Genomic DNA, 20,419 nt, shown 5'->3' with positions numbered 1-20,419 from the left:
CATAGAAAAAGGGGGGGTGCAACACGAGGACTTCACAGGGGGTCACCCATCCTAGTACTACTCTCGCCCAAGCACGCTTAACTGCGGAGTTCTGATGGGATCCGGTGCATTAGTGCTGGAATGATCGCACCCGAAATACTATCCATGCTTACTGCTTTTATGTCTTAAAAGACGCAGAACCACCTTTGTTTTCGTACGCGAGGCGTGGAACCCACGTGACCGATCGGCTCCGTTCCAAAAATACGAAAACCATCAACCATGAAGCGGAGGCCACCCGAGCATAGAAATAGCAAGAAAGAAAAAAAAACAAAAAAAAACCGCACGTAAAATCTAAAAAAACGCAAACGGGCAACGAAAAAGGGTGGGGGGGGTGCAACACGAGGACTTCCCAGGGGGTCACCCATCCTAGTACTACTCTCGCCCAAGCACGCTTAACTGCGGAGTTCTGATGGGATCCGGTGCATTAGTGCTGGTATGATAGCACCCGAAATACTATCCATGCTTATTGCTTTTATGTCTTAAAAGACGCAGAACCTCCTTTGTTTTCGTACGCGAGGCGTGGGACCCACGTGACCGATCGGCTCCGTTCCAAAAATACGAAACCATCAACCATGAAGCGGAGGCCACCCGAGCATACAAATAGCAAGAAAGAAAAAAAAAACAAAAAAAAAACCGCACGTAAAATCTAAAAAAACGCAAACGGACAACGAAAAAGGGGGGTGCAACACAAGGACTTCCCAAGGGATCACTTATCCTAGTACTACTCTCGCCCAAGCACGCTTAACTACGGAGTTCTGATGCGATCCGGTGCATTAGTGATGGTATGATCGCACCCGAAATACTATCCATGCTTATTGCTTGTATGTCTTAAAAGACGCAGAACCTCCTTTGTTTTCGTACGCGAGGCGTGGGACCCACGTGACCGATCGGCTCCGTTCCAAAAATACGAAGACCATGAACCATGAAATGGAGGCCACCCGAGCATAGAAATAGCAAGAAAGAAAAAAAAACAAAAAAAAAACCGCACGTAAAATCTAAAAAAACGCAAACGGACAACGAAAAAGGGGGGTGCAACACAAGGACTTCCCAGGGGATCACTTATCCTAGTACTACTCTCGCCCAAGCACGCTTAACTGCGGAGTTCTGATGCGATCCGGTGCATTAGTGCTGGTATGATCGCACCCGAAATACTATCCATGCTTATTGCTTGTATGTCTTAAAAGACGCAGAACCTCCTTTGTTTTCGTACGCGAGGCGTGGGACCCACGTGACCGATCGGCTCCGTTCCAAAAATACGAAGACCATGAACCATGAAATGGAGGCCACCCGAGCATAGAAATAGCAAGAAAGAAAAAAAAACAAAAAAAAACCGCACGTAAAATCTAAAAAAACGCAAACGGACAACGAAAAAGGGGGGTGCAACACGAGGACTTCCCAGGGGGTCACCCATCCTAGTACTACTCTCGCCCAAGCACGCTTGACTGCGGAGTTCTGATGGGATCCGGTGCATTAGTGCTGGTATGATCGCACCCGAAATACTATCCATGCTTATTGCTTGTATGTCTTAAAAGACGCAGAACCTCCTTTGTTTTCGTACGCGAGGCGTGGGACCCACGTGACCGATCGGCTCCGTTCCAAAAATACGAAGACCATGAACCATGAAACGAAGGCCACCCGAGCATAGAAATAACAAGAAAGAAAAAAAAAACAAAAAAAAACCGCACGTAAAATCAAAAAAAACGCAAACGGACAACGAAAAAGGGGGGTGCAACACGAGGACTTCCCAGGGGGTCACCCATCCTAGTACTACTCTCGCCCAAGCACGCTTAACTGCGGAGTTCTGATGGGATCCGGTGCATTAGTGCTGGTATGATCGCACCCGAAATACTATCCATGCTTATTTCTTGTATGTCTTAAAAGACGCAGAACCTCCTTTGTTTTCGTACGCGAGGCGTGGGACCCACGTGACCGATCAGCTCCGTTCCAAAAATACGAAGACCATCAACCATGAAGCGGAGGCCACCCGAGCATAGAAATAGCAAGAAAGAAAAAAAAAACAAAAAAAACCGCACGTAAAATCTAAAAAAACGCAAACGGACAAAGAAAAAGGGGGGTGCAACACGAGGACTTCCCATGGGGTCACCCATCCTAGTACTACTCTCGCCCAAGCACGCTTAACTGCGGAGTTCTGATGGGATCCGGTGCATTAGTGCTGGTATGATCGCACCCGAAATACAGTCCATGCTTATTGCTTGTATGTCTTAAAAGACACAGAACCTCCTTTGTTTTCGTACGCGAGGCGTGGGACCCACGTGACCGATCGGCTCCGTTCCAAAAATACGAAGACCATGAACCATGAAACGGAGGCCACCCGAGCATAGAAATAGCAAGAAAAAAAAAACAAAAAAAAACCGCACGTAAAATCTAAAAAAACGCAAACGGACATAGAAAAAGGGGGGGTGCAACACGAGGACTTCACAGGGGGTCACCCATCCTAGTACTACTCTCGCCCAAGCACGCTTAACTGCGGAGTTCTGATGGGATCCGGTGCATTAGTGCTGGAATGATCGCACCCGAAATACTATCCATGCTTATTGCTTTTATGTCTTAAAAGACGCAGAACCTCCTTTGTTTTCGTACGCGAGGCGTGGAACCCACGTGACCGATCGGCTCCGTTCCAAAAATACGAAAACCATCAACCATGAAGCGGAGGCCACCCGAGCATAGAAATAGCAAGAAAGAAAAAAAAACAAAAAAAAACCGCACGTAAAATCTAAAAAAACGCAAACGGGCAACGAAAAAGGGGGGGGGGGGTGCAACACGAGGACTTCCCAGGGGGTCACCCATCCTAGTACTACTCTCGCCCAAGCACGCTTAACTGCGGAGTTCTGATAGGATCCGGTGCATTAGTGCTGGTATGATAGCACCCGAAATACTATCCATGCTTATTGCTTTTGTGTCTTAAAAGACGCAGAACCTCCTTTGTTTTCGTACGCGAGGCGTGGGACCCACGTGACCGATCGGCTCCGTTCCAAAAATACGAAAACCATCAACCATGAAGCGGAGGCCACCCGAGCATAGAAATAGCAAGAAAGAAAAAAAAACCGCACGTAAAATCTAAAAAAACGCAAACGGACAACGAAAAAGGGGGGGTGCAACACGAGGACTTCCCAGGGGGTCACCCATCCTAGTACTACTCTCGCCCAAGCACGCTTAACTGCGGAGTTCTGATGGGATCCGGTGCATTAGTGCTGGTATGATCGCACCCGAAATACTATCCATGCTTATTGATTTTATGTCTTAAAAGACGCAGAACCTCCTTTGTTTTCGTACGCGAGGCGTGGGACCCACGTGACCGATCGGCTCCGTTCCAAAAATACGAAACCATCAACCATGAAGCGGAGGCCACCCGAGCATACAAATAGCAAGAAAGAAAAAAAAAACAAAAAAAAAAACCGCACGTAAAATCTAAAAAAACGCAAACGGACAACGAAAAAGGGGGGTGCAACACAAGGACTTCCCAAGGGATCACTTATCCTAGTACTACTCTCGCCCAAGCACACTTAACTGCGGAGTTCTGATGCGATCCGGTGCATTAGTGCTGGTATGATCGCACCCGAAATACTATCCATGCTTATTGCTTGTATGTCTTAAAAGACGCAGAACCTCCTTTGTTTTCGTACGCGAGGCGTGGGACCCACGTGACCGATCGGCTCCGTTCCAAAAATACGAAGACCATGAACCATGAAATGGAGGCCACCCGAGCATAGAAATAGCAAGAAAGAAAAAAAAACAAAAAAAAAACCGGACGTAAAATCTAAAAAAACGCAAACGGACAACGAAAAAGGGGGGTGCAACACAAGGACTTCCCAGGGGATCACTTATCCTAGTACTACTCTCGCCCAAGCACGCTTAACTGCGGAGTTCTGATGCGATCCGGTGCATTAGTGCTGGTATGATCGCACCCGAAATACTATCCATGCTTATTGCTTGTATGTCTTAAAAGACGCAGAACCTCCTTTGTTTTCGTACGCGAGGCGTGGGACCCACGTGACCGATCGGCTCCGTTCCAAAAATACGAAGACCATGAACCATGAAATGGAGGCCACCCGAGCATAGAAATAGCAAGAAAGAAAAAAAAACAAAAAAAAACCGCACGTAAAATCTAAAAAAACGCAAACGGACAACGAAAAAGGGGGGTGCAACACGAGGACTTCCCAGGGGGTCACCCATCCTAGTACTACTCTCGCCCAAGCACGCTTAACTGCGGAGTTCTGATGGGATCCGGTGCATTAGTGCTGGTATGATCGCACCCGAAATACTATCCATGCTTATTGCTTGTATGTCTTAAAAGACGCAGAACCTCCTTTGTTTTCGTACGCGAGGCGTGGGACCCACGTGACCGATCGGCTCCGTTCCAAAAATACGAAGACCATGAACCATGAAACGAAGGCCACCCGAGCATAGAAATAACAAGAAAGAAAAAAAAAACAAAAAAAAACCGCACGTAAAATCAAAAAAAACGCAAACGGACAACGAAAAAGGGGGGTGCAACACGAGGACTTCCCAGGGGGTCACCCATCCTAGTACTACTCTCGCCCAAGCACGCTTAACTGCGGAGTTCTGATGGGATCCGGTGCATTAGTGCTGGTATGATCGCACCCGAAATACTATCCATGCTTATTGCTTGTATGTCTTAAAAGACGCAGAACCTCCTTTGTTTTCGTACGCGAGGCGTGGGACCCACGTGACCGATCAGCTCCGTTCCAAAAATACGAAGACCATCAACCATGAAGCGGAGGCCACCCGAGCATAGAAATAGCAAGAAAGAAAAAAAAAACAAAAAAACCGCACGTAAAATCTAAAAAAACGCAAACGGACAAAGAAAAAGGGGGGTGCAACACGAGGACTTCCCATGGGGTCACCCATCCTAGTACTACTCTCGCCCAAGCACGCTTAACTGCGGAGTTCTGATGGGATCCGGTGCATTAGTGCTGGTATGATCGCACCCGAAATACAGTCCATGCTTATTGCTTGTATGTCTTAAAAGACACAGAACCTCCTTTGTTTTCGTACGCGAGGCGTGGGACCCACGTGACCGATCGGCTCCGTTCCAAAAATACGAAGACCATGAACCATGAAACGGAGGCCACCCGAGCATAGAAATAGCAAGAAAAATAAAACAAAAAAAAACCGCACGTAAAATCTAAAAAAACGCAAACGGACATAGAAAAAGGGGGGGTGCAACACGAGGACTTCACAGGGGGTCACCCATCCTAGTACTACTCTCGCCCAAGCACGCTTAACTGCGGAGTTCTGATGGGATCCGGTGCATTAGTGCTGGAATGATCGCACCCGAAATACTATCCATGCTTATTGCTTTTATGTCTTAAAAGACGCAGAACCACCTTTGTTTTCGTACGCGAGGCGTGGAACCCACGTGACCGATCGGCTCCGTTCCAAAAATACGAAAACCATCAACCATGAAGCGGAGGCCACCCGAGCATAGAAATAGCAAGAAAGAAAAAAAAACAAAAAAAAACCGCACGTAAAATCTAAAAAAACGCAAACGGGCAACGAAAAAGGGTGGGGGGGTGCAACACGAGGACTTCCCAGGGGGTCACCCATCCTAGTACTACTCTCGCCCAAGCACGCTTAACTGCGGAGTTCTGATGGGATCCGGTGCATTAGTGCTGGTATGATAGCACCCGAAATACTATCCATGCTTATTGCTTTTATGTCTTAAAAGACGCAGAACCTCCTTTGTTTTCGTACGCGAGGCGTGGGACCCACGTGACCGATCGGCTCCGTTCCAAAAATACGAAACCATCAACCATGAAGCGGAGGCCACCCGAGCATACAAATAGCAAGAAAGAAAAAAAAAACAAAAAAAAAACCGCACGTAAAATCTAAAAAAACGCAAACGGACAACGAAAAAGGGGGGTGCAACACAAGGACTTCCCAAGGGATCACTTATCCTAGTACTACTCTCGCCCAAGCACGCTTAACTACGGAGTTCTGATGCGATCCGGTGCATTAGTGATGGTATGATCGCACCCGAAATACTATCCGTGCTTATTGCTTGTATGTCTTAAAAGACGCAGAACCTCCTTTGTTTTCGTACGCGAGGCGTGGGACCCACGTGACCGATCGGCTCCGTTCCAAAAATACGAAGACCATGAACCATGAAATGGAGGCCACCCGAGCATAGAAATAGCAAGAAAGAAAAAAAAACAAAAAAAAAACCGCACGTAAAATCTAAAAAAACGCAAACGGACAACGAAAAAGGGGGGTGCAACACAAGGACTTCCCAGGGGATCACTTATCCTAGTACTACTCTCGCCCAAGCACGCTTAACTGCGGAGTTCTGATGCGATCCGGTGCATTAGTGCTGGTATGATCGCACCCGAAATACTATCCATGCTTATTGCTTGTATGTCTTAAAAGACGCAGAACCTCCTTTGTTTTCGTACGCGAGGCGTGGGACCCACGTGACCGATCGGCTCCGTTCCAAAAATACGAAGACCATGAACCATGAAATGGAGGCCACCCGAGCATAGAAATAGCAAGAAAGAAAAAAAAACAAAAAAAAACCGCACGTAAAATCTAAAAAAACGCAAACGGACAACGAAAAAGGGGGGTGCAACACGAGGACTTCCCAGGGGGTCACCCATCCTAGTACTACTCTCGCCCAAGCACGCTTGACTGCGGAGTTCTGATGGGATCCGGTGCATTAGTGCTGGTATGATCGCACCCGAAATACTATCCATGCTTATTGCTTGTATGTCTTAAAAGACGCAGAACCTCCTTTGTTTTCGTACGCGAGGCGTGGGACCCACGTGACCGATCGGCTCCGTTCCAAAAATACGAAGACCATGAACCATGAAACGAAGGCCACCCGAGCATAGAAATAACAAGAAAGAAAAAAAAACAAAAAAAAACCGCACGTAAAATCAAAAAAAACGCAAACGGACAACGAAAAAGGGGGGTGCAACACGAGGACTTCCCAGGGGGTCACCCATCCTAGTACTACTCTCGCCCAAGCACGCTTAACTGCGGAGTTCTGATGGGATCCGGTGCATTAGTGCTGGTATGATCGCACCCGAAATACTATCCATGCTTATTTCTTGTATGTCTTAAAAGACGCAGAACCTCCTTTGTTTTCGTACGCGAGGCGTGGGACCCACGTGACCGATCAGCTCCGTTCCAAAAATACGAAGACCATCAACCATGAAGCGGAGGCCACCCGAGCATAGAAATAGCAAGAAAGAAAAAAAAAACAAAAAAAACCGCACGTAAAATCTAAAAAAACGCAAACGGACAAAGAAAAAGGGGGGTGCAACACGAGGACTTCCCATGGGGTCACCCATCCTAGTACTACTCTCGCCCAAGCACGCTTAACTGCGGAGTTCTGATGGGATCCGGTGCATTAGTGCTGGTATGATCGCACCCGAAATACAGTCCATGCTTATTGCTTGTATGTCTTAAAAGACACAGAACCTCCTTTGTTTTCGTACGCGAGGCGTGGGACCCACGTGACCGATCGGCTCCGTTCCAAAAATACGAAGACCATGAACCATGAAACGGAGGCCACCCGAGCATAGAAATAGCAAGAAAAAAAAAACAAAAAAAAACCGCACGTAAAATCTAAAAAAACGCAAACGGACATAGAAAAAGGGGGGGTGCAACACGAGGACTTCACAGGGGGTCACCCATCCTAGTACTACTCTCGCCCAAGCACGCTTAACTGCGGAGTTCTGATGGGATCCGGTGCATTAGTGCTGGAATGATCGCACCCGAAATACTATCCATGCTTATTGCTTTTATGTCTTAAAAGACGCAGAACCTCCTTTGTTTTCGTACGCGAGGCGTGGAACCCACGTGACCGATCGGCTCCGTTCCAAAAATACGAAAACCATCAACCATGAAGCGGAGGCCACCCGAGCATAGAAATAGCAAGAAAGAAAAAAAAACAAAAAAAAACCGCACGTAAAATCTAAAAAAACGCAAACGGGCAACGAAAAAGGGGGGGGGTGCAACACGAGGACTTCCCAGGGGGTCACCCATCCTAGTACTACTCTCGCCCAAGCACGCTTAACTGCGGAGTTCTGATAGGATCCGGTGCATTAGTGCTGGTATGATAGCACCCGAAATACTATCCATGCTTATTGCTTTTGTGTCTTAAAAGACGCAGAACCTCCTTTGTTTTCGTACGCGAGGCGTGGGACCCACGTGACCGATCGGCTCCGTTCCAAAAATACGAAAACCATCAACCATGAAGCGGAGGCCACCCGAGCATAGAAATAGCAAGAAAGAAAAAAAAACCGCACGTAAAATCTAAAAAAACGCAAACGGACAACGAAAAAGGCGGGTGCAACACGAGGACTTCCCAGGGGGTCACCCATCCTAGTACTATTCTCGGCCAAGCACGCTTAACTGCGGATTTCTGATGGGATCCGGTGCATTAGTGCTGGTATGATCGCACCCGAAATACTATCCATGCTTATTGCTTTTATGTTTTAAAAGACGCAGAACCTCCTTTGTTTTCGTACGCGAGGCGTGGGACCCACGTGACCGATCGGCTCCGTTCCAAAAATACGAAAACCATCAACCATGAAGCGGTGGCCACCCGAGCATAGAAATAGCAAGAAAGAAAACAAAAAAAACCGCACGTAAAATCTAAAAAAACGCAAACGGACAACGAAAAAGGGGGGGTGCAACACGAGGACTTCCCAGGGGGTCACCCATCCTAGTACTACTCCCTAGTACTACTCTCGCCCAAGCACGCTTAACTGCGGAGTTCTGATGGGATCCGGTGCATTAGTGCTGGTATGATAGCACCCGAAATACTATCCATGCTTATTGCTTTTATGCCTTAAAAGACGCAGAACCTCCTTTGTTTTCGTACGCGAGGCGTGGGACCCACGTGACCGATCGGCTCCGTTCCAAAAATACGAAGACCATGAACCATGAAACGGAGGCCACCCGAGCATAGAAATAGCAAGAAAGAAAAAAAAACAAAAAAAACCGCACGTAAAATCTAAAAAAACGCAAACGGACAACGAAAAAGGGGGGTGCAACACGAGGACTTCCCAGGGGGTCACCCATCCTAGTACTACTCTCGCCCAAGCACGCTTAACTGCGGAGTTCTGATGGGATCCGGTGCATTAGTGCTGGTATGATCGCACCCGAAATACTATCCATGCTTATTGCTTGTATGTCTTAAAAGACGCAGAACCTCCTTTGTTTTCGTACGCGAGGCGTGGGACCCACGTGACCGATCGGCTCCGTTCCAAAAATACGAAGACCATGAACCATGAAACGAAGGCCACCCGAGCATAGAAATAGCAAGAAAGAAAAAAAAAACAAAAAAAAACCGCACGTAAAATCTAAAAAAACGCAAACGGGCAACGAAAAAGGGGGGGGGGGGGTGCAACACGAGGACTTCCCAGGGGGTCACCCATCCTAGTACTACTCTCGCCCAAGCACGCTTAACTGCGGAGTTCTGATGGGATCCGGTGCATTAGTGCTGGTATGATAGCACCCGAAATACTATCCATGCTTATTGCTTTTGTGTCTTAAAAGACGCAGAACCTCCTTTGTTTTCGTACGCGAGGCGTGGGACCCACGTGACCGATCGGCTCCGTTCCAAAAATACGAAAACCATCAACCATGAAGCGGAGGCCACCCGAGCATAGAAATAGCAAGAAAGAAAAAAAAACCGCACGTAAAATCTAAAAAAACGCAAACGGACAACGAAAAAGGCGGGTGCAACACGAGGACTTCCCAGGGGGTCACCCATCCTAGTACTATTCTCGGCCAAGCACGCTTAACTGCGGAGTTCTGATGGGATCCGGTGCATTAGTGCTGGTATGATCGCACCCGAAATACTATCCATGCTTATTGCTTTTATGTTTTAAAAGACGCAGAACCTCCTTTGTTTTCGTACGCGAGGCGTGGGACCCACGTGACCGATCGGCTCCGTTCCAAAAATACGAAAACCATCAACCATGAAGCGGTGGCCACCCGAGCATAGAAATAGCAAGAAAGAAAACAAAAAAAACCGCACGTAAAATCTAAAAAAACGCAAACGGACAACGAAAAAGGGGGGGTGCAACACGAGGACTTCCCAGGGGGTCACCCATCCTAGTACTACTCCCTAGTACTACTCTCGCCCAAGCACGCTTAACTGCGGAGTTCTGATGGGATCCGGTGCATTAGTGCTGGTATGATAGCACCCGAAATACTATCCATGCTTATTGCTTTTATGCCTTAAAAGACGCAGAACCTCCTTTGTTTTCGTACGCGAGGCGTGGGACCCACGTGACCGATCGGCTCCGTTCCAAAAATACAAAGACCATGAACCATGAAACGGAGGCCACCCGAGCATAGAAATAGCAAGAAAGAAAAAAAAACAAAAAAAACCGCACGTAAAATCTAAAAAAACGCAAACGGACAACGAAAAAGGGGGGTGCAACACGAGGACTTCCCAGGGGGTCACCCATCCTAGTACTACTCTCACCCAAGCACGCTTAACTGCGGAGTTCTGATGGGATCCGGTGCATTAGTGCTGGTATGATCGCACCCGAAATACTATCCATGCTTATTGCTTGTATGTCTTAAAAGACGCAGAACCTCCTTTGTTTTCGTACGCGAGGCGTGGGACCCACGTGACCGATCGGCTCCGTTCCAAAAATACGAAGACCATGAACCATGAAACGAAGGCCACCCGAGCATAGAAATAGCAAGAAAGAAAAAAAAAACAAAAAAAAACCGCACGTAAAATCTAAAAAAACGCAAACGGACAACGAAAAAGGGGGGTGCAACACGAGGACTTCCCAGGGGGTCACCCATCCTAGTACTACTCTCGCCCAAGCACGCTTAACTGCGGAGTTCTGATGGGATCCGGTGCATTAGTGCTGGTATGATCGCACCCGAAATACTATCCATGCTTATTGCTTGTATGTCTTAAAAGACGCAGAACCTCCTTTGTTTTCGTACGCGAGGCGTGGGACCCACGTGACCGATCAGCTCCGTTCCAAAAATACGAAGACCATCAACCATGAAGCGGAGGCCACCCGAGCATAGAAATAGCAAGAAAGAAAAAAAAAACAAAAAAAACCGCACGTAAAATCTAAAAAAACGCAAACGGACAAAGAAAAAGGGGGGTGTAACACGAGGACTTCACAGGGGGTCACCCATCCTAGTACTACTCTCGCCCAAGCACGCTTAACTGCGGAGTTCTGATGGGATCCGGTGCATTAGTGCTGGTATGATCGCACCCGAAATACTATCCATGCTTATTGCTTTTATGTCTTAAAAGACGCAGAACCTCCTTTGTTTTCGTACGCGAGGCGTGGAACCCACGTGACCGATCGGCTCCGTTCCAAAAATAGGAAAACCATCAACCATGAAGCGGAGGCCACCCGAGCATACAAATTGCAAGAAAGAAAAAAAACAAAAAAAAAACCGCACGTAAAATCTAAAAAAACGCAAACGGACAACGAAAAAGGGGGTGCAACACGAGGACTTCCCAGGGGGTCACCCATCCTAGTACTATTCTCAGCCAAGCACGCTTAACTGCGGAGTTCTGATGGGATCCGGTGCATTAGTGCTGGTATGATCGCACCCGAAATACTATCCATGCTTATTGCTTTTATGTTTTAAAAGACGCAGAACCTCCTTTGTTTTCGTACGCGAGGCGTGGGACCCACGTGACCGATGGGCTCCGTTCCAAAAATACGAAAACCATCAACCATGAAGCGGTGGCCACCCGAGCATAGAAATAGCAAGAAAGAAAACAAAAAAAAAACCGCACGTAAAATCTAAAAAAACGCAAATGGACAACGAAAAAGGGGGGGTGCAACACGAGGACTTCCCAGGGGGTCACCCATCCTAGTACTACTCCCTAGTACTACTCTCGCCCAAGCACGCTTAACTGCGGAGTTCTGATGGGATCCGGTGCATTAGTGCTGGTATGATAGCACCCGAAATACTATCCATGCTTATTGCTTTTATGCCTTAAAAGACGCAGAACCTCCTTTGTTTTCGTACGCGAGGCGTGGGACCCACGTGACCGATCGGCTCCGTTCCAAAAATACGAAGACCATGAACCATGAAACGGAGGCCACCCGAGCATAGAAATAGCAAGAAAGAAAAAAAAACAAAAAAAACCGCACGTAAAATCTAAAAAAACGCAAACGGACAACGAAAAAGGGGGTGCAACACGAGGACTTCCCAGGGGGTCACCCATCCTAGTACTACTCTCGCCCAAGCACGCTTAACTGCGGAGTTCTGATGGGATCCGGTGCATTAGTGCTGGTATGATCGCACCCGAAATACTATCCATGCTTATTGCTTGTATGTCTTAAAAGACGCAGAACCTCCTTTGTTTTCGTACGCGAGGCGTGGGACCCACGTGACCGATCGGCTCCGTTCCAAAAATACGAAGACCGTGAACCATGAAACGAAGGCCACCCGAGCATAGAAATAGCAAGAAAGAAAAAAAAAACAAAAAAAAACCGCACGTAAAATCTAAAAAAACGCAAACGGGCAACGAAAAAGGGGGGGGGGGGTGCAACACGAGGACTTCCCAGGGGGTCACCCATCCTAGTACTACTCTCGCCCAAGCACGCTTAACTGCGGAGTTCTGATGGGATCCGGTGCATTAGTGCTGGTATGATAGCACCCGAAATACTATCCATGCTTATTGCTTTTGTGTCTTAAAAGACGCAGAACCTCCTTTGTTTTCGTACGCGAGGCGTGGGACCCACGTGACCGATCGGCTCCGTTCCAAAAATACGAAAACCATCAACCATGAAGCGGAGGCCACCCGAGCATAGAAATAGCAAGAAAGAAAAAAAAACCGCACGTAAAATCTAAAAAAACGCAAACGGACAACGAAAAAGGCGGGTGCAACACGAGGACTTCCCAGGGGGTCACCCATCCTAGTACTATTCTCGGCCAAGCACGCTTAACTGCGGAGTTCTGATGGGATCCGGTGCATTAGTGCTGGTATGATCGCACCCGAAATACTATCCATGCTTATTGCTTTTATGTTTTAAAAGACGCAGAACCTCCTTTGTTTTCGTACGCGAGGCGTGGGACCCACGTGACCGATCGGCTCCGTTCCAAAAATACGAAAACCATCAACCATGAAGCGGTGGCCACCCGAGCATAGAAATAGCAAGAAAGAAAACAAAAAAAACCGCACGTAAAATCTAAAAAAACGCAAACGGACAACGAAAAAGGGGGGGTGCAACACGAGGACTTCCCAGGGGGTCACCCATCCTAGTACTACTCCCTAGTACTACTCTCGCCCAAGCACGCTTAACTGCGGAGTTCTGATGGGATCCGGTGCATTAGTGCTGGTATGATAGCACCCGAAATACTATCCATGCTTATTGCTTTTATGCCTTAAAAGACGCAGAACCTCCTTTGTTTTCGTACGCGAGGCGTGGGACCCACGTGACCGATCGGCTCCGTTCCAAAAATACGAAGACCATGAACCATGAAATGGAGGCCACCCGAGCATAGAAATAGCAAGAAAGAAAAAAAAACAAAAAAAAAACCGGACGTAAAATCTAAAAAAACGCAAACGGACAACGAAAAAGGGGGGTGCAACACAAGGACTTCCCAGGGGATCACTTATCCTAGTACTACTCTCGCCCAAGCACGCTTAACTGCGGAGTTCTGATGCGATCCGGTGCATTAGTGCTGGTATGATCGCACCCGAAATACTATCCATGCTTATTGCTTGTATGTCTTAAAAGACGCAGAACCTCCTTTGTTTTCGTACGCGAGGCGTGGGACCCACGTGACCGATCGGCTCCGTTCCAAAAATACGAAGACCATGAACCATGAAATGGAGGCCACCCGAGCATAGAAATAGCAAGAAAGAAAAAAAAACAAAAAAAAACCGCACGTAAAATCTAAAAAAACGCAAACGGACAACGAAAAAGGGGGGTGCAACACGTGGACTTCCCAGGGGGTCACCCATCCTAGTACTACTCTCGCCCAAGCACGCTTAACTGCGGAGTTCTGATGGGATCCGGTGCATTAGTGCTGGTATGATCGCACCCGAAATACTATCCATGCTTATTGCTTGTATGTCTTAAAAGACGCAGAACCTCCTTTGTTTTCGTACGCGAGGCGTGGGACCCACGTGACCGATCGGCTCCGTTCCAAAAATACGAAGACCATGAACCATGAAACGAAGGCCACCCGAGCATAGAAATAACAAGAAAGAAAAAAAAAACAAAAAAAAACCGCACATAAAATCAAAAAAAACGCAAACGGACAACGAAAAAGGGGGGTGCAACATGAGGACTTCCCAGGGGGTCACCCATCCTAGTACTACTCTCGCCCAAGCACGCTTAACTGCGGAGTTCTGATGGGATCCGGTGCATTAGTGCTGGTATGATCGCACCCGAAATACTATCCATGCTTATTGCTTGTATGTCTTAAAAGACGCAGAACCTCCTTTGTTTTCGTACGCGAGGCGTGGGAACCACGTGACCGATCAGCTCCGTTCCAAAAATACGAAGACCATCAACCATGAAGCGGAGGCCACCCGAGCATAGAAATAGCAAGAAAGAAAAAAAAAACAAAAAAAACCGCACGTAAAATCTAAAAAAACGCAAACGGACAAAGAAAAAGGGGGGTGCAACACGAGGACTTCCCATGGGGTCACCCATCCTAGTACTACTCTCGCCCAAGCACGCTTAACTGCGGAGTTCTGATGGGATCCGGTGCATTAGTGCTGGTATGATCGCACCCGAAATACAGTCCATGCTTATTGCTTGTATGTCTTAAAAGACACAGAACCTCCTTTGTTTTCGTACGCGAGGCGTGGGACCCACGTGACCGATCGGCTCCGTTCCAAAAATACGAAGACCATGAACCATGAAACGGAGGCCACCCGAGCATAGAAATAGCAAGAAAAATAAAACAAAAAAAAACCGCACGTAAAATCTAAAAAAACGCAAACGGACATAGAAAAAGGGGGGGGTGCAACACGAGGACTTCACAGGGGGTCACCCATCCTAGTACTACTCTCGCCCAAGCACGCTTAACTGCGGAGTTCTGATGGGATCCGGTGCATTAGTGCTGGAATGATCGCACCCGAAATACTATCCATGCTTATTGCTTTTATGTCTTAAAAGACGCAGAACCTCCTTTGTTTTCGTACGCGAGGCGTGGAACCCACGTGACCGATCGGCTCCGTTCCAAAAATACGAAAACCATCAACCATGAAGCGGAGGCCACCCGAGCATAGAAATAGCAAGAAAGAAAAAAAAACAAAAAAAAACCGCACGTAAAATCTAAAAAAACGCAAACGGGCAACGAAAAAGGGTGGGGGGGGGGGGGTGCAACACGAGGACTTCCCAGGGGGTCACCCATCCTAGTACTACTCTCGCCCAAGCACGCTTAACTGCGGAGTTCTGATGGGATCCGGTGCATTAGTGCTGGTATGATAGCACCCGAAATACTATCCATGCTTATTGCTTTTATGTCTTAAAAGACGCAGAACCTCCTTTGTTTTCGTACGCGAGGCGTGGGACCCACGTGACCGATCGGCTCCGTTCCAAAAATACGAAACCATCAACCATGAAGCGGAGGCCACCCGAGCATACAAATAGCAAGAAAGAAAAAAAAAACAAAAAAAAAACCGCACGTAAAATCTAAAAAAACGCAAACGGACAACGAAAAAGGGGGGTGCAACACAAGGACTTCCCAAGGGATCACTTATCCTAGTACTACTCTCGCCCAAGCACGCTTAACTACGGAGTTCTGATGCGATCCGGTGCATTAGTGCTGGTATGATCGCACCCGAAATACTATCCATGCTTATTGCTTGTATGTCTTAAAAGACGCAGAACCTCCTTTGTTTTCGTACGCGAGGCGTGGGACCCACGTGACCGATCGGCTCCGTTCCAAAAATACGAAGACCATGAACCATGAAATGGAGGCCACCCGAGCATAGAAATAGCAAGAAAGAAAAAAAAACAAAAAAAAAACCGCACGTAAAATCTAAAAAAACGCAAACGGACAACGAAAAAGGGGGGTGCAACACAAGGACTTCCCAGGGGATCACTTTTCCTAGTACTACTCTCGCCCAAGCACGCTTAACTGCGGAGTTCTGATGCGATCCGGTGCATTAGTGCTGGTATGATCGCACCCGAAATACTATCCATGCTTATTGCTTGTATGTCTTAAAAGACGCAGAACCTCCTTTGTTTTCGTACGCGAGGCGTGGGACCCACGTGACCGATCGGCTCCGTTCCAAAAATACGAAGACCATGAACCATGAAATGGAGGCCACCCGAGCATAGAAATAGCAAGAAAGAAAAAAAAACAAAAAAAAACCGCACGTAAAATCTAAAAAAACGCAAACGGACAACGAAAAAGGGGGGTGCAACACGAGGACTTCCCAGGGGGTCACCCATCCTAGTACTACTCTCGCCCAAGCACGCTTAACTGCGGAGTTCTGATGGGATCCGGTGCATTAGTGCTGGTATGATCGCACCCGAAATAGTATCCATGCTTATTGCTTGTATGTCTTAAAAGACGCAGAACCTCCTTTGTTTTCGTACGCGAGGCGTGGGACCCACGTGACCGATCGGCTCCGTTCCAAAAATACGAAGACCATGAACCATGAAACGAAGGCCACCCGAGCATAGAAATAACAAGAAAGAAAAAAAAACAAAAAAAAACCGCACGTAAAATCAAAAAAAACGCAAACGGACAACGAAAAAGGGGGGTGCAACACGAGGACTTCCCAGGGGGTCACCCATCCTAGTACTACTCTCGCCCAAGCACGCTTAACTGCGGAGTTCTGATGGGATCCGGTGCATTAGTGCTGGTATGATCGCACCCGAAATACTATCCATGCTTATTTCTTGTATGTCTTAAAAGACGCAGAACCTCCTTTGTTTTCGTACGCGAGGCGTGGGACCCACGTGACCGATCAGCTCCGTTCCAAAAATACGAAGACCATCAACCATGAAGCGGAGGCCACCCGAGCATAGAAATAGCAAGAAAGAAAAAAAAAACAAAAAAAACCGCACGTAAAATCTAAAAAAACGCAAACGGACAAAGAAAAAGGGGGGTGCAACACGAGGACTTCCCATGGGGTCACCCATCCTAGTACTACTCTCGCCCAAGCACGCTTAACTGCGGAGTTCTGATGGGATCCGGTGCATTAGTGCTGGTATGATCGCACCCGAAATACAGTCCATGCTTATTGCTTGTATGTCTTAAAAGACACAGAACCTCCTTTGTTTTCGTACGCGAGGCGTGGGACCCACGTGACCGATCGGCTCCGTTCCAAAAATACGAAGACCATGAACCATGAAACGGAGGCCACCCGAGCATAGAAATAGCAAGAAAAAAAAAACAAAAAAAAACCGCACGTAAAATCTAAAAAAACGCAAACGGACATAGAAAAAGGGGGGGTGCAACACGAGGACTTCACAGGGGGTCACCCATCCTAGTACTACTCTCGCCCAAGCACGCTTAACTGCGGAGTTCTGATGGGATCCGGTGCATTAGTGCTGGAATGATCGCACCCGAAATACTATCCATGCTTATTGCTTTTATGTCTTAAAAGACGCAGAACCTCCTTTGTTTTCGTACGCGAGGCGTGGAACCCACGTGACCGATCGGCTCCGTTCCAAAAATACGAAAACCATCAACCATGAAGCGGAGGCCACCCGAGCATAGAAATAGCAAGAAAGAAAAAAAAACAAAAAAAAACCGCACGTAAAATCTAAAAAAACGCAAACGGGCAACGAAAAAGGGGGGGGGGGTGCAACACGAGGACTTCCCAGGGGGTCACCCATCCTAGTACTACTCTCGCCCAAGCACGCTTAACTGCGGAGTTCTGATAGGATCCGGTGCATTAGTGCTGGTATGATAGCACCCGAAATACTATCCATGCTTATTGCTTTTGTGTCTTAAAAGACGCAGAACCTCCTTTGTTTTCGTACGCGAGGCGTGGGACCCACGTGACCGATCGGCTCCGTTCCAAAAATACGAAAACCATCAACCATGAAGCGGAGGCCACCCGAGCATAGAAATAGCAAGAAAGAAAAAAAAACCGCACGTAAAATCTAAAAAAACGCAAACGGACAACGAAAAAGGCGGGTGCAACACGAGGACTTCCCAGGGGGTCACCCATCCTAGTACTATTCTCGGCCAAGCACGCTTAACTGCGGATTTCTGATGGGATCCGGTGCATTAGTGCTGGTATGATCGCACCCGAAATACTATCCATGCTTATTGCTTTTATGTTTTAAAAGACGCAGAACCTCCTTTGTTTTCGTACGCGAGGCGTGGGACCCACGTGACCGATCGGCTCCGTTCCAAAAATACGAAAACCATCAACCATGAAGCGGTGGCCACCCGAGCATAGAAATAGCAAGAAAGAAAACAAAAAAAACCGCACGTAAAATCTAAAAAAACGCAAACGGACAACGAAAAAGGGGGGGTGCAACACGAGGACTTCCCAGGGGGTCACCCATCCTAGTACTACTCCCTAGTACTACTCTCGCCCAAGCACGCTTAACTGCGGAGTTCTGATGGGATCCGGTGCATTAGTGCTGGTATGATAGCACCCGAAATACTATCCATGCTTATTGCTTTTGTGTCTTAAAAGACGCAGAACCTCCTTTGTTTTCGTACGCGAGGCGTGGGACCCACGTGACCGATCGGCTCCGTTCCAAAAATACGAAAACCATCAACCATGAAGCGGAGGCCACCCGAGCATAGAAATAGCAAGAAAGAAAAAAAAACCGCACGTAAAATCTAAAAAAACGCAAACGGACAACGAAAAAGGCGGGTGCAACACGAGGACTTCCCAGGGGGTCACCCATCCTAGTACTATTCTCGGCCAAGCACGCTTAACTGCGGAGTTCTGATGGGATCCGGTGCATTAGTGCTGGTATGATCGCACCCGAAATACTATCCATGCTTATTGCTTTTATGTTTTAAAAGACGCAGAACCTCCTTTGTTTTCGTACGCGAGGCGTGGGACCCACGTGACCGATCGGCTCCGTTCCAAAAATACGAAAACCATCAACCATGAAGCGGTGGCCACCCGAGCATAGAAATAGCAAGAAAGAAAACAAAAAAAACCGCACGTAAAATCTAAAAAAACGCAAACGGACAACGAAAAAGGGGGGGTGCAACACGAGGACTTCCCAGGGGGTCACCCATCCTAGTACTACTCCCTAGTACTACTCTCGCCCAAGCACGCTTAACTGCGGAGTTCTGATGGGATCCGGTGCATTAGTGCTGGTATGATAGCACCCGAAATACTATCCATGCTTATTGCTTTTATGCCTTAAAAGACGCAGAACCTCCTTTGTTTTCGTACGCGAGGCGTGGGACCCACGTGACCGATCGGCTCCGTTCCAAAAATACGAAGACCATGAACCATGAAATGGAGGCCACCCGAGCATAGAAATAGCAAGAAAGAAAAAAAAACAAAAAAAAAACCGGACGTAAAATCTAAAAAAACGCAAACGGACAACGAAAAAGGGGGGTGCAACACAAGGACTTCCCAGGGGATCACTTATCCTAGTACTACTCTCGCCCAAGCACGCTTAACTGCGGAGTTCTGATGCGATCCGGTGCATTAGTGCTGGTATGATCGCACCCGAAATACTATCCATGCTTATTGCTTGTATGTCTTAAAAGACGCAGAACCTCCTTTGTTTTCGTACGCGAGGCGTGGGACCCACGTGACCGATCGGCTCCGTTCCAAAAATACGAAGACCATGAACCATGAAATGGAGGCCACCCGAGCATAGAAATAGCAAGAAAGAAAAAAAAACAAAAAAAAACCGCACGTAAAATCTAAAAAAACGCAAACGGACAACGAAAAAGGGGGGTGCAACACGAGGACTTCCCAGGGGGTCACCCATCCTAGTACTACTCTCGCCCAAGCACGCTTAACTGCGGAGTTCTGATGGGATCCGGTGCATTAGTGCTGGTATGATCGCACCCGAAATACTATCCATGCTTATTGCTTGTATGTCTTAAAAGACGCAGAACCTCCTTTGTTTTCGTACGCGAGGCGTGGGACCCACGTGACCGATCGGCTCCGTTCCAAAAATACGAAGACCATGAACCATGAAACGAAGGCCACCCGAGCATAGAAATAACAAGAAAGAAAAAAAAAACAAAAAAAAACCGCACGTAAAATAAAAAAAAAACGCAAACGGACAACGAAAAAGGGGGGTGCAACACGAGGACTTCCCAGGGGGTCACCCATCCTAGTACTACTCTCGCCCAAGCACGCTTAACTGCGGAGTTCTGATGGGATCCGGTGCATTAGTGCTGGTATGATCGCACCCGAAATACTATCCATGCTTATTGCTTGTATGTCTTAAAAGACGCAGAACCTCCTTTGTTT

General features: G+C 47.5%; 53 non-coding genes and 6 pseudogenes across 53 annotated transcripts; all 59 read right to left on the bottom strand.

Annotated features, from left to right (window-relative positions):
* Nucleotides 1–13: 13 nt before the first annotated feature.
* On the bottom strand, nt 14–132 carry LOC145142360 (5S ribosomal RNA). The gene has a single exon (XR_013723427.1). It is a non-coding gene; the product is annotated as a 5S ribosomal RNA (ribosomal RNA).
* A 235-nt stretch (nt 133–367) lies between these two features.
* LOC145155889 (5S ribosomal RNA) lies at nt 368–486 on the bottom strand. The gene has a single exon (XR_013736317.1). It is a non-coding gene; the product is annotated as a 5S ribosomal RNA (ribosomal RNA).
* A 230-nt stretch (nt 487–716) lies between these two features.
* On the bottom strand, nt 717–835 carry LOC145150522 (5S ribosomal RNA). The gene has a single exon (XR_013731343.1). It is a non-coding gene; the product is annotated as a 5S ribosomal RNA (ribosomal RNA).
* A 230-nt stretch (nt 836–1,065) lies between these two features.
* On the bottom strand, nt 1,066–1,184 carry LOC145148647 (5S ribosomal RNA). The gene has a single exon (XR_013729522.1). It is a non-coding gene; the product is annotated as a 5S ribosomal RNA (ribosomal RNA).
* Nucleotides 1,185–1,413: 229 nt separating this feature from the next.
* Nucleotides 1,414–1,532, bottom strand: LOC145154712 (5S ribosomal RNA). Its single transcript, XR_013735173.1, has one exon. It is a non-coding gene; the product is annotated as a 5S ribosomal RNA (ribosomal RNA).
* Nucleotides 1,533–1,762: 230 nt separating this feature from the next.
* LOC145135660 (5S ribosomal RNA) lies at nt 1,763–1,881 on the bottom strand. The gene has a single exon (XR_013719950.1). It is a non-coding gene; the product is annotated as a 5S ribosomal RNA (ribosomal RNA).
* A 229-nt stretch (nt 1,882–2,110) lies between these two features.
* Nucleotides 2,111–2,229, bottom strand: LOC145152856 (5S ribosomal RNA). Its single transcript, XR_013733379.1, has one exon. It is a non-coding gene; the product is annotated as a 5S ribosomal RNA (ribosomal RNA).
* Nucleotides 2,230–2,456: 227 nt separating this feature from the next.
* On the bottom strand, nt 2,457–2,575 carry LOC145142350 (5S ribosomal RNA). The gene has a single exon (XR_013723417.1). It is a non-coding gene; the product is annotated as a 5S ribosomal RNA (ribosomal RNA).
* A 235-nt stretch (nt 2,576–2,810) lies between these two features.
* LOC145146182 (5S ribosomal RNA) lies at nt 2,811–2,929 on the bottom strand. Its single transcript, XR_013727129.1, has one exon. It is a non-coding gene; the product is annotated as a 5S ribosomal RNA (ribosomal RNA).
* Nucleotides 2,930–3,149: 220 nt separating this feature from the next.
* Nucleotides 3,150–3,268, bottom strand: LOC145135598 (5S ribosomal RNA). The gene has a single exon (XR_013719904.1). It is a non-coding gene; the product is annotated as a 5S ribosomal RNA (ribosomal RNA).
* Nucleotides 3,269–3,499: 231 nt separating this feature from the next.
* On the bottom strand, nt 3,500–3,618 carry LOC145149536 (5S ribosomal RNA). The gene has a single exon (XR_013730393.1). It is a non-coding gene; the product is annotated as a 5S ribosomal RNA (ribosomal RNA).
* Nucleotides 3,619–3,848: 230 nt separating this feature from the next.
* LOC145148646 (5S ribosomal RNA) lies at nt 3,849–3,967 on the bottom strand. Its single transcript, XR_013729521.1, has one exon. It is a non-coding gene; the product is annotated as a 5S ribosomal RNA (ribosomal RNA).
* A 229-nt stretch (nt 3,968–4,196) lies between these two features.
* Nucleotides 4,197–4,315, bottom strand: LOC145135524 (5S ribosomal RNA). Its single transcript, XR_013719872.1, has one exon. It is a non-coding gene; the product is annotated as a 5S ribosomal RNA (ribosomal RNA).
* Nucleotides 4,316–4,545: 230 nt separating this feature from the next.
* Nucleotides 4,546–4,664, bottom strand: LOC145135420 (5S ribosomal RNA). Its single transcript, XR_013719845.1, has one exon. It is a non-coding gene; the product is annotated as a 5S ribosomal RNA (ribosomal RNA).
* A 228-nt stretch (nt 4,665–4,892) lies between these two features.
* On the bottom strand, nt 4,893–5,011 carry LOC145152855 (5S ribosomal RNA). The gene has a single exon (XR_013733378.1). It is a non-coding gene; the product is annotated as a 5S ribosomal RNA (ribosomal RNA).
* A 227-nt stretch (nt 5,012–5,238) lies between these two features.
* LOC145142343 (5S ribosomal RNA) lies at nt 5,239–5,357 on the bottom strand. The gene has a single exon (XR_013723408.1). It is a non-coding gene; the product is annotated as a 5S ribosomal RNA (ribosomal RNA).
* Nucleotides 5,358–5,591: 234 nt separating this feature from the next.
* On the bottom strand, nt 5,592–5,710 carry LOC145155888 (5S ribosomal RNA). The gene has a single exon (XR_013736316.1). It is a non-coding gene; the product is annotated as a 5S ribosomal RNA (ribosomal RNA).
* A 230-nt stretch (nt 5,711–5,940) lies between these two features.
* LOC145150521 (5S ribosomal RNA) lies at nt 5,941–6,059 on the bottom strand. The gene has a single exon (XR_013731342.1). It is a non-coding gene; the product is annotated as a 5S ribosomal RNA (ribosomal RNA).
* A 230-nt stretch (nt 6,060–6,289) lies between these two features.
* Nucleotides 6,290–6,408, bottom strand: LOC145148645 (5S ribosomal RNA). The gene has a single exon (XR_013729520.1). It is a non-coding gene; the product is annotated as a 5S ribosomal RNA (ribosomal RNA).
* A 229-nt stretch (nt 6,409–6,637) lies between these two features.
* Nucleotides 6,638–6,756, bottom strand: LOC145154711 (5S ribosomal RNA). The gene has a single exon (XR_013735172.1). It is a non-coding gene; the product is annotated as a 5S ribosomal RNA (ribosomal RNA).
* A 229-nt stretch (nt 6,757–6,985) lies between these two features.
* On the bottom strand, nt 6,986–7,104 carry LOC145135299 (5S ribosomal RNA). The gene has a single exon (XR_013719766.1). It is a non-coding gene; the product is annotated as a 5S ribosomal RNA (ribosomal RNA).
* Nucleotides 7,105–7,333: 229 nt separating this feature from the next.
* Nucleotides 7,334–7,452, bottom strand: LOC145152854 (5S ribosomal RNA). Its single transcript, XR_013733377.1, has one exon. It is a non-coding gene; the product is annotated as a 5S ribosomal RNA (ribosomal RNA).
* Nucleotides 7,453–7,679: 227 nt separating this feature from the next.
* Nucleotides 7,680–7,798, bottom strand: LOC145142339 (5S ribosomal RNA). The gene has a single exon (XR_013723406.1). It is a non-coding gene; the product is annotated as a 5S ribosomal RNA (ribosomal RNA).
* Nucleotides 7,799–8,030: 232 nt separating this feature from the next.
* On the bottom strand, nt 8,031–8,149 carry LOC145146181 (5S ribosomal RNA). Its single transcript, XR_013727128.1, has one exon. It is a non-coding gene; the product is annotated as a 5S ribosomal RNA (ribosomal RNA).
* A 219-nt stretch (nt 8,150–8,368) lies between these two features.
* On the bottom strand, nt 8,369–8,487 carry LOC145149078 (5S ribosomal RNA). Its single transcript, XR_013729939.1, has one exon. It is a non-coding gene; the product is annotated as a 5S ribosomal RNA (ribosomal RNA).
* Nucleotides 8,488–8,711: 224 nt separating this feature from the next.
* LOC145151152 (5S ribosomal RNA) lies at nt 8,712–8,843 on the bottom strand (annotated as a pseudogene).
* A 228-nt stretch (nt 8,844–9,071) lies between these two features.
* On the bottom strand, nt 9,072–9,190 carry LOC145135178 (5S ribosomal RNA). Its single transcript, XR_013719648.1, has one exon. It is a non-coding gene; the product is annotated as a 5S ribosomal RNA (ribosomal RNA).
* Nucleotides 9,191–9,427: 237 nt separating this feature from the next.
* On the bottom strand, nt 9,428–9,546 carry LOC145155887 (5S ribosomal RNA). Its single transcript, XR_013736315.1, has one exon. It is a non-coding gene; the product is annotated as a 5S ribosomal RNA (ribosomal RNA).
* Nucleotides 9,547–9,765: 219 nt separating this feature from the next.
* On the bottom strand, nt 9,766–9,884 carry LOC145146707 (5S ribosomal RNA). The gene has a single exon (XR_013727639.1). It is a non-coding gene; the product is annotated as a 5S ribosomal RNA (ribosomal RNA).
* A 224-nt stretch (nt 9,885–10,108) lies between these two features.
* LOC145151151 (5S ribosomal RNA) lies at nt 10,109–10,240 on the bottom strand (annotated as a pseudogene).
* A 228-nt stretch (nt 10,241–10,468) lies between these two features.
* Nucleotides 10,469–10,587, bottom strand: LOC145155768 (5S ribosomal RNA). The gene has a single exon (XR_013736197.1). It is a non-coding gene; the product is annotated as a 5S ribosomal RNA (ribosomal RNA).
* A 230-nt stretch (nt 10,588–10,817) lies between these two features.
* Nucleotides 10,818–10,936, bottom strand: LOC145135056 (5S ribosomal RNA). Its single transcript, XR_013719541.1, has one exon. It is a non-coding gene; the product is annotated as a 5S ribosomal RNA (ribosomal RNA).
* A 229-nt stretch (nt 10,937–11,165) lies between these two features.
* On the bottom strand, nt 11,166–11,284 carry LOC145145039 (5S ribosomal RNA). Its single transcript, XR_013726032.1, has one exon. It is a non-coding gene; the product is annotated as a 5S ribosomal RNA (ribosomal RNA).
* Nucleotides 11,285–11,512: 228 nt separating this feature from the next.
* On the bottom strand, nt 11,513–11,631 carry LOC145147532 (5S ribosomal RNA). The gene has a single exon (XR_013728431.1). It is a non-coding gene; the product is annotated as a 5S ribosomal RNA (ribosomal RNA).
* A 226-nt stretch (nt 11,632–11,857) lies between these two features.
* LOC145151150 (5S ribosomal RNA) lies at nt 11,858–11,989 on the bottom strand (annotated as a pseudogene).
* Nucleotides 11,990–12,216: 227 nt separating this feature from the next.
* Nucleotides 12,217–12,335, bottom strand: LOC145134945 (5S ribosomal RNA). Its single transcript, XR_013719433.1, has one exon. It is a non-coding gene; the product is annotated as a 5S ribosomal RNA (ribosomal RNA).
* A 236-nt stretch (nt 12,336–12,571) lies between these two features.
* Nucleotides 12,572–12,690, bottom strand: LOC145155886 (5S ribosomal RNA). The gene has a single exon (XR_013736314.1). It is a non-coding gene; the product is annotated as a 5S ribosomal RNA (ribosomal RNA).
* Nucleotides 12,691–12,909: 219 nt separating this feature from the next.
* On the bottom strand, nt 12,910–13,028 carry LOC145146706 (5S ribosomal RNA). The gene has a single exon (XR_013727638.1). It is a non-coding gene; the product is annotated as a 5S ribosomal RNA (ribosomal RNA).
* A 224-nt stretch (nt 13,029–13,252) lies between these two features.
* Nucleotides 13,253–13,384, bottom strand: LOC145151148 (5S ribosomal RNA; annotated as a pseudogene).
* A 230-nt stretch (nt 13,385–13,614) lies between these two features.
* LOC145148644 (5S ribosomal RNA) lies at nt 13,615–13,733 on the bottom strand. Its single transcript, XR_013729519.1, has one exon. It is a non-coding gene; the product is annotated as a 5S ribosomal RNA (ribosomal RNA).
* A 229-nt stretch (nt 13,734–13,962) lies between these two features.
* On the bottom strand, nt 13,963–14,081 carry LOC145155941 (5S ribosomal RNA). The gene has a single exon (XR_013736368.1). It is a non-coding gene; the product is annotated as a 5S ribosomal RNA (ribosomal RNA).
* Nucleotides 14,082–14,311: 230 nt separating this feature from the next.
* Nucleotides 14,312–14,430, bottom strand: LOC145143569 (5S ribosomal RNA). Its single transcript, XR_013724600.1, has one exon. It is a non-coding gene; the product is annotated as a 5S ribosomal RNA (ribosomal RNA).
* Nucleotides 14,431–14,659: 229 nt separating this feature from the next.
* On the bottom strand, nt 14,660–14,778 carry LOC145152853 (5S ribosomal RNA). Its single transcript, XR_013733376.1, has one exon. It is a non-coding gene; the product is annotated as a 5S ribosomal RNA (ribosomal RNA).
* A 228-nt stretch (nt 14,779–15,006) lies between these two features.
* Nucleotides 15,007–15,125, bottom strand: LOC145142335 (5S ribosomal RNA). Its single transcript, XR_013723405.1, has one exon. It is a non-coding gene; the product is annotated as a 5S ribosomal RNA (ribosomal RNA).
* A 240-nt stretch (nt 15,126–15,365) lies between these two features.
* LOC145155885 (5S ribosomal RNA) lies at nt 15,366–15,484 on the bottom strand. Its single transcript, XR_013736313.1, has one exon. It is a non-coding gene; the product is annotated as a 5S ribosomal RNA (ribosomal RNA).
* Nucleotides 15,485–15,714: 230 nt separating this feature from the next.
* On the bottom strand, nt 15,715–15,833 carry LOC145149039 (5S ribosomal RNA). Its single transcript, XR_013729902.1, has one exon. It is a non-coding gene; the product is annotated as a 5S ribosomal RNA (ribosomal RNA).
* A 230-nt stretch (nt 15,834–16,063) lies between these two features.
* LOC145149757 (5S ribosomal RNA) lies at nt 16,064–16,182 on the bottom strand. Its single transcript, XR_013730605.1, has one exon. It is a non-coding gene; the product is annotated as a 5S ribosomal RNA (ribosomal RNA).
* Nucleotides 16,183–16,411: 229 nt separating this feature from the next.
* Nucleotides 16,412–16,530, bottom strand: LOC145134872 (5S ribosomal RNA). The gene has a single exon (XR_013719402.1). It is a non-coding gene; the product is annotated as a 5S ribosomal RNA (ribosomal RNA).
* A 229-nt stretch (nt 16,531–16,759) lies between these two features.
* Nucleotides 16,760–16,878, bottom strand: LOC145134794 (5S ribosomal RNA). Its single transcript, XR_013719351.1, has one exon. It is a non-coding gene; the product is annotated as a 5S ribosomal RNA (ribosomal RNA).
* Nucleotides 16,879–17,107: 229 nt separating this feature from the next.
* Nucleotides 17,108–17,226, bottom strand: LOC145152852 (5S ribosomal RNA). The gene has a single exon (XR_013733375.1). It is a non-coding gene; the product is annotated as a 5S ribosomal RNA (ribosomal RNA).
* A 227-nt stretch (nt 17,227–17,453) lies between these two features.
* Nucleotides 17,454–17,572, bottom strand: LOC145142324 (5S ribosomal RNA). The gene has a single exon (XR_013723399.1). It is a non-coding gene; the product is annotated as a 5S ribosomal RNA (ribosomal RNA).
* A 234-nt stretch (nt 17,573–17,806) lies between these two features.
* On the bottom strand, nt 17,807–17,925 carry LOC145146180 (5S ribosomal RNA). The gene has a single exon (XR_013727127.1). It is a non-coding gene; the product is annotated as a 5S ribosomal RNA (ribosomal RNA).
* A 219-nt stretch (nt 17,926–18,144) lies between these two features.
* Nucleotides 18,145–18,263, bottom strand: LOC145149077 (5S ribosomal RNA). Its single transcript, XR_013729938.1, has one exon. It is a non-coding gene; the product is annotated as a 5S ribosomal RNA (ribosomal RNA).
* Nucleotides 18,264–18,487: 224 nt separating this feature from the next.
* LOC145151147 (5S ribosomal RNA) lies at nt 18,488–18,619 on the bottom strand (annotated as a pseudogene).
* A 219-nt stretch (nt 18,620–18,838) lies between these two features.
* LOC145146705 (5S ribosomal RNA) lies at nt 18,839–18,957 on the bottom strand. Its single transcript, XR_013727637.1, has one exon. It is a non-coding gene; the product is annotated as a 5S ribosomal RNA (ribosomal RNA).
* Nucleotides 18,958–19,181: 224 nt separating this feature from the next.
* On the bottom strand, nt 19,182–19,313 carry LOC145151146 (5S ribosomal RNA; annotated as a pseudogene).
* Nucleotides 19,314–19,543: 230 nt separating this feature from the next.
* On the bottom strand, nt 19,544–19,662 carry LOC145148643 (5S ribosomal RNA). The gene has a single exon (XR_013729518.1). It is a non-coding gene; the product is annotated as a 5S ribosomal RNA (ribosomal RNA).
* A 229-nt stretch (nt 19,663–19,891) lies between these two features.
* On the bottom strand, nt 19,892–20,010 carry LOC145134727 (5S ribosomal RNA). Its single transcript, XR_013719304.1, has one exon. It is a non-coding gene; the product is annotated as a 5S ribosomal RNA (ribosomal RNA).
* A 231-nt stretch (nt 20,011–20,241) lies between these two features.
* LOC145134659 (5S ribosomal RNA) lies at nt 20,242–20,360 on the bottom strand. Its single transcript, XR_013719258.1, has one exon. It is a non-coding gene; the product is annotated as a 5S ribosomal RNA (ribosomal RNA).
* Nucleotides 20,361–20,419: the final 59 nt, after the last annotated feature.

Source organism: Lactuca virosa, chromosome 1 (genome assembly GCF_052849685.1).
Source record: "Lactuca virosa cultivar CGN04683 chromosome 1, Lactuca_virosa_CGN04683_v6, whole genome shotgun sequence".
NCBI lineage: Eukaryota > Viridiplantae > Streptophyta > Magnoliopsida > Asterales > Asteraceae > Lactuca > Lactuca virosa.
This window is presented reverse-complemented; position numbering and strand designations above follow the sequence as displayed.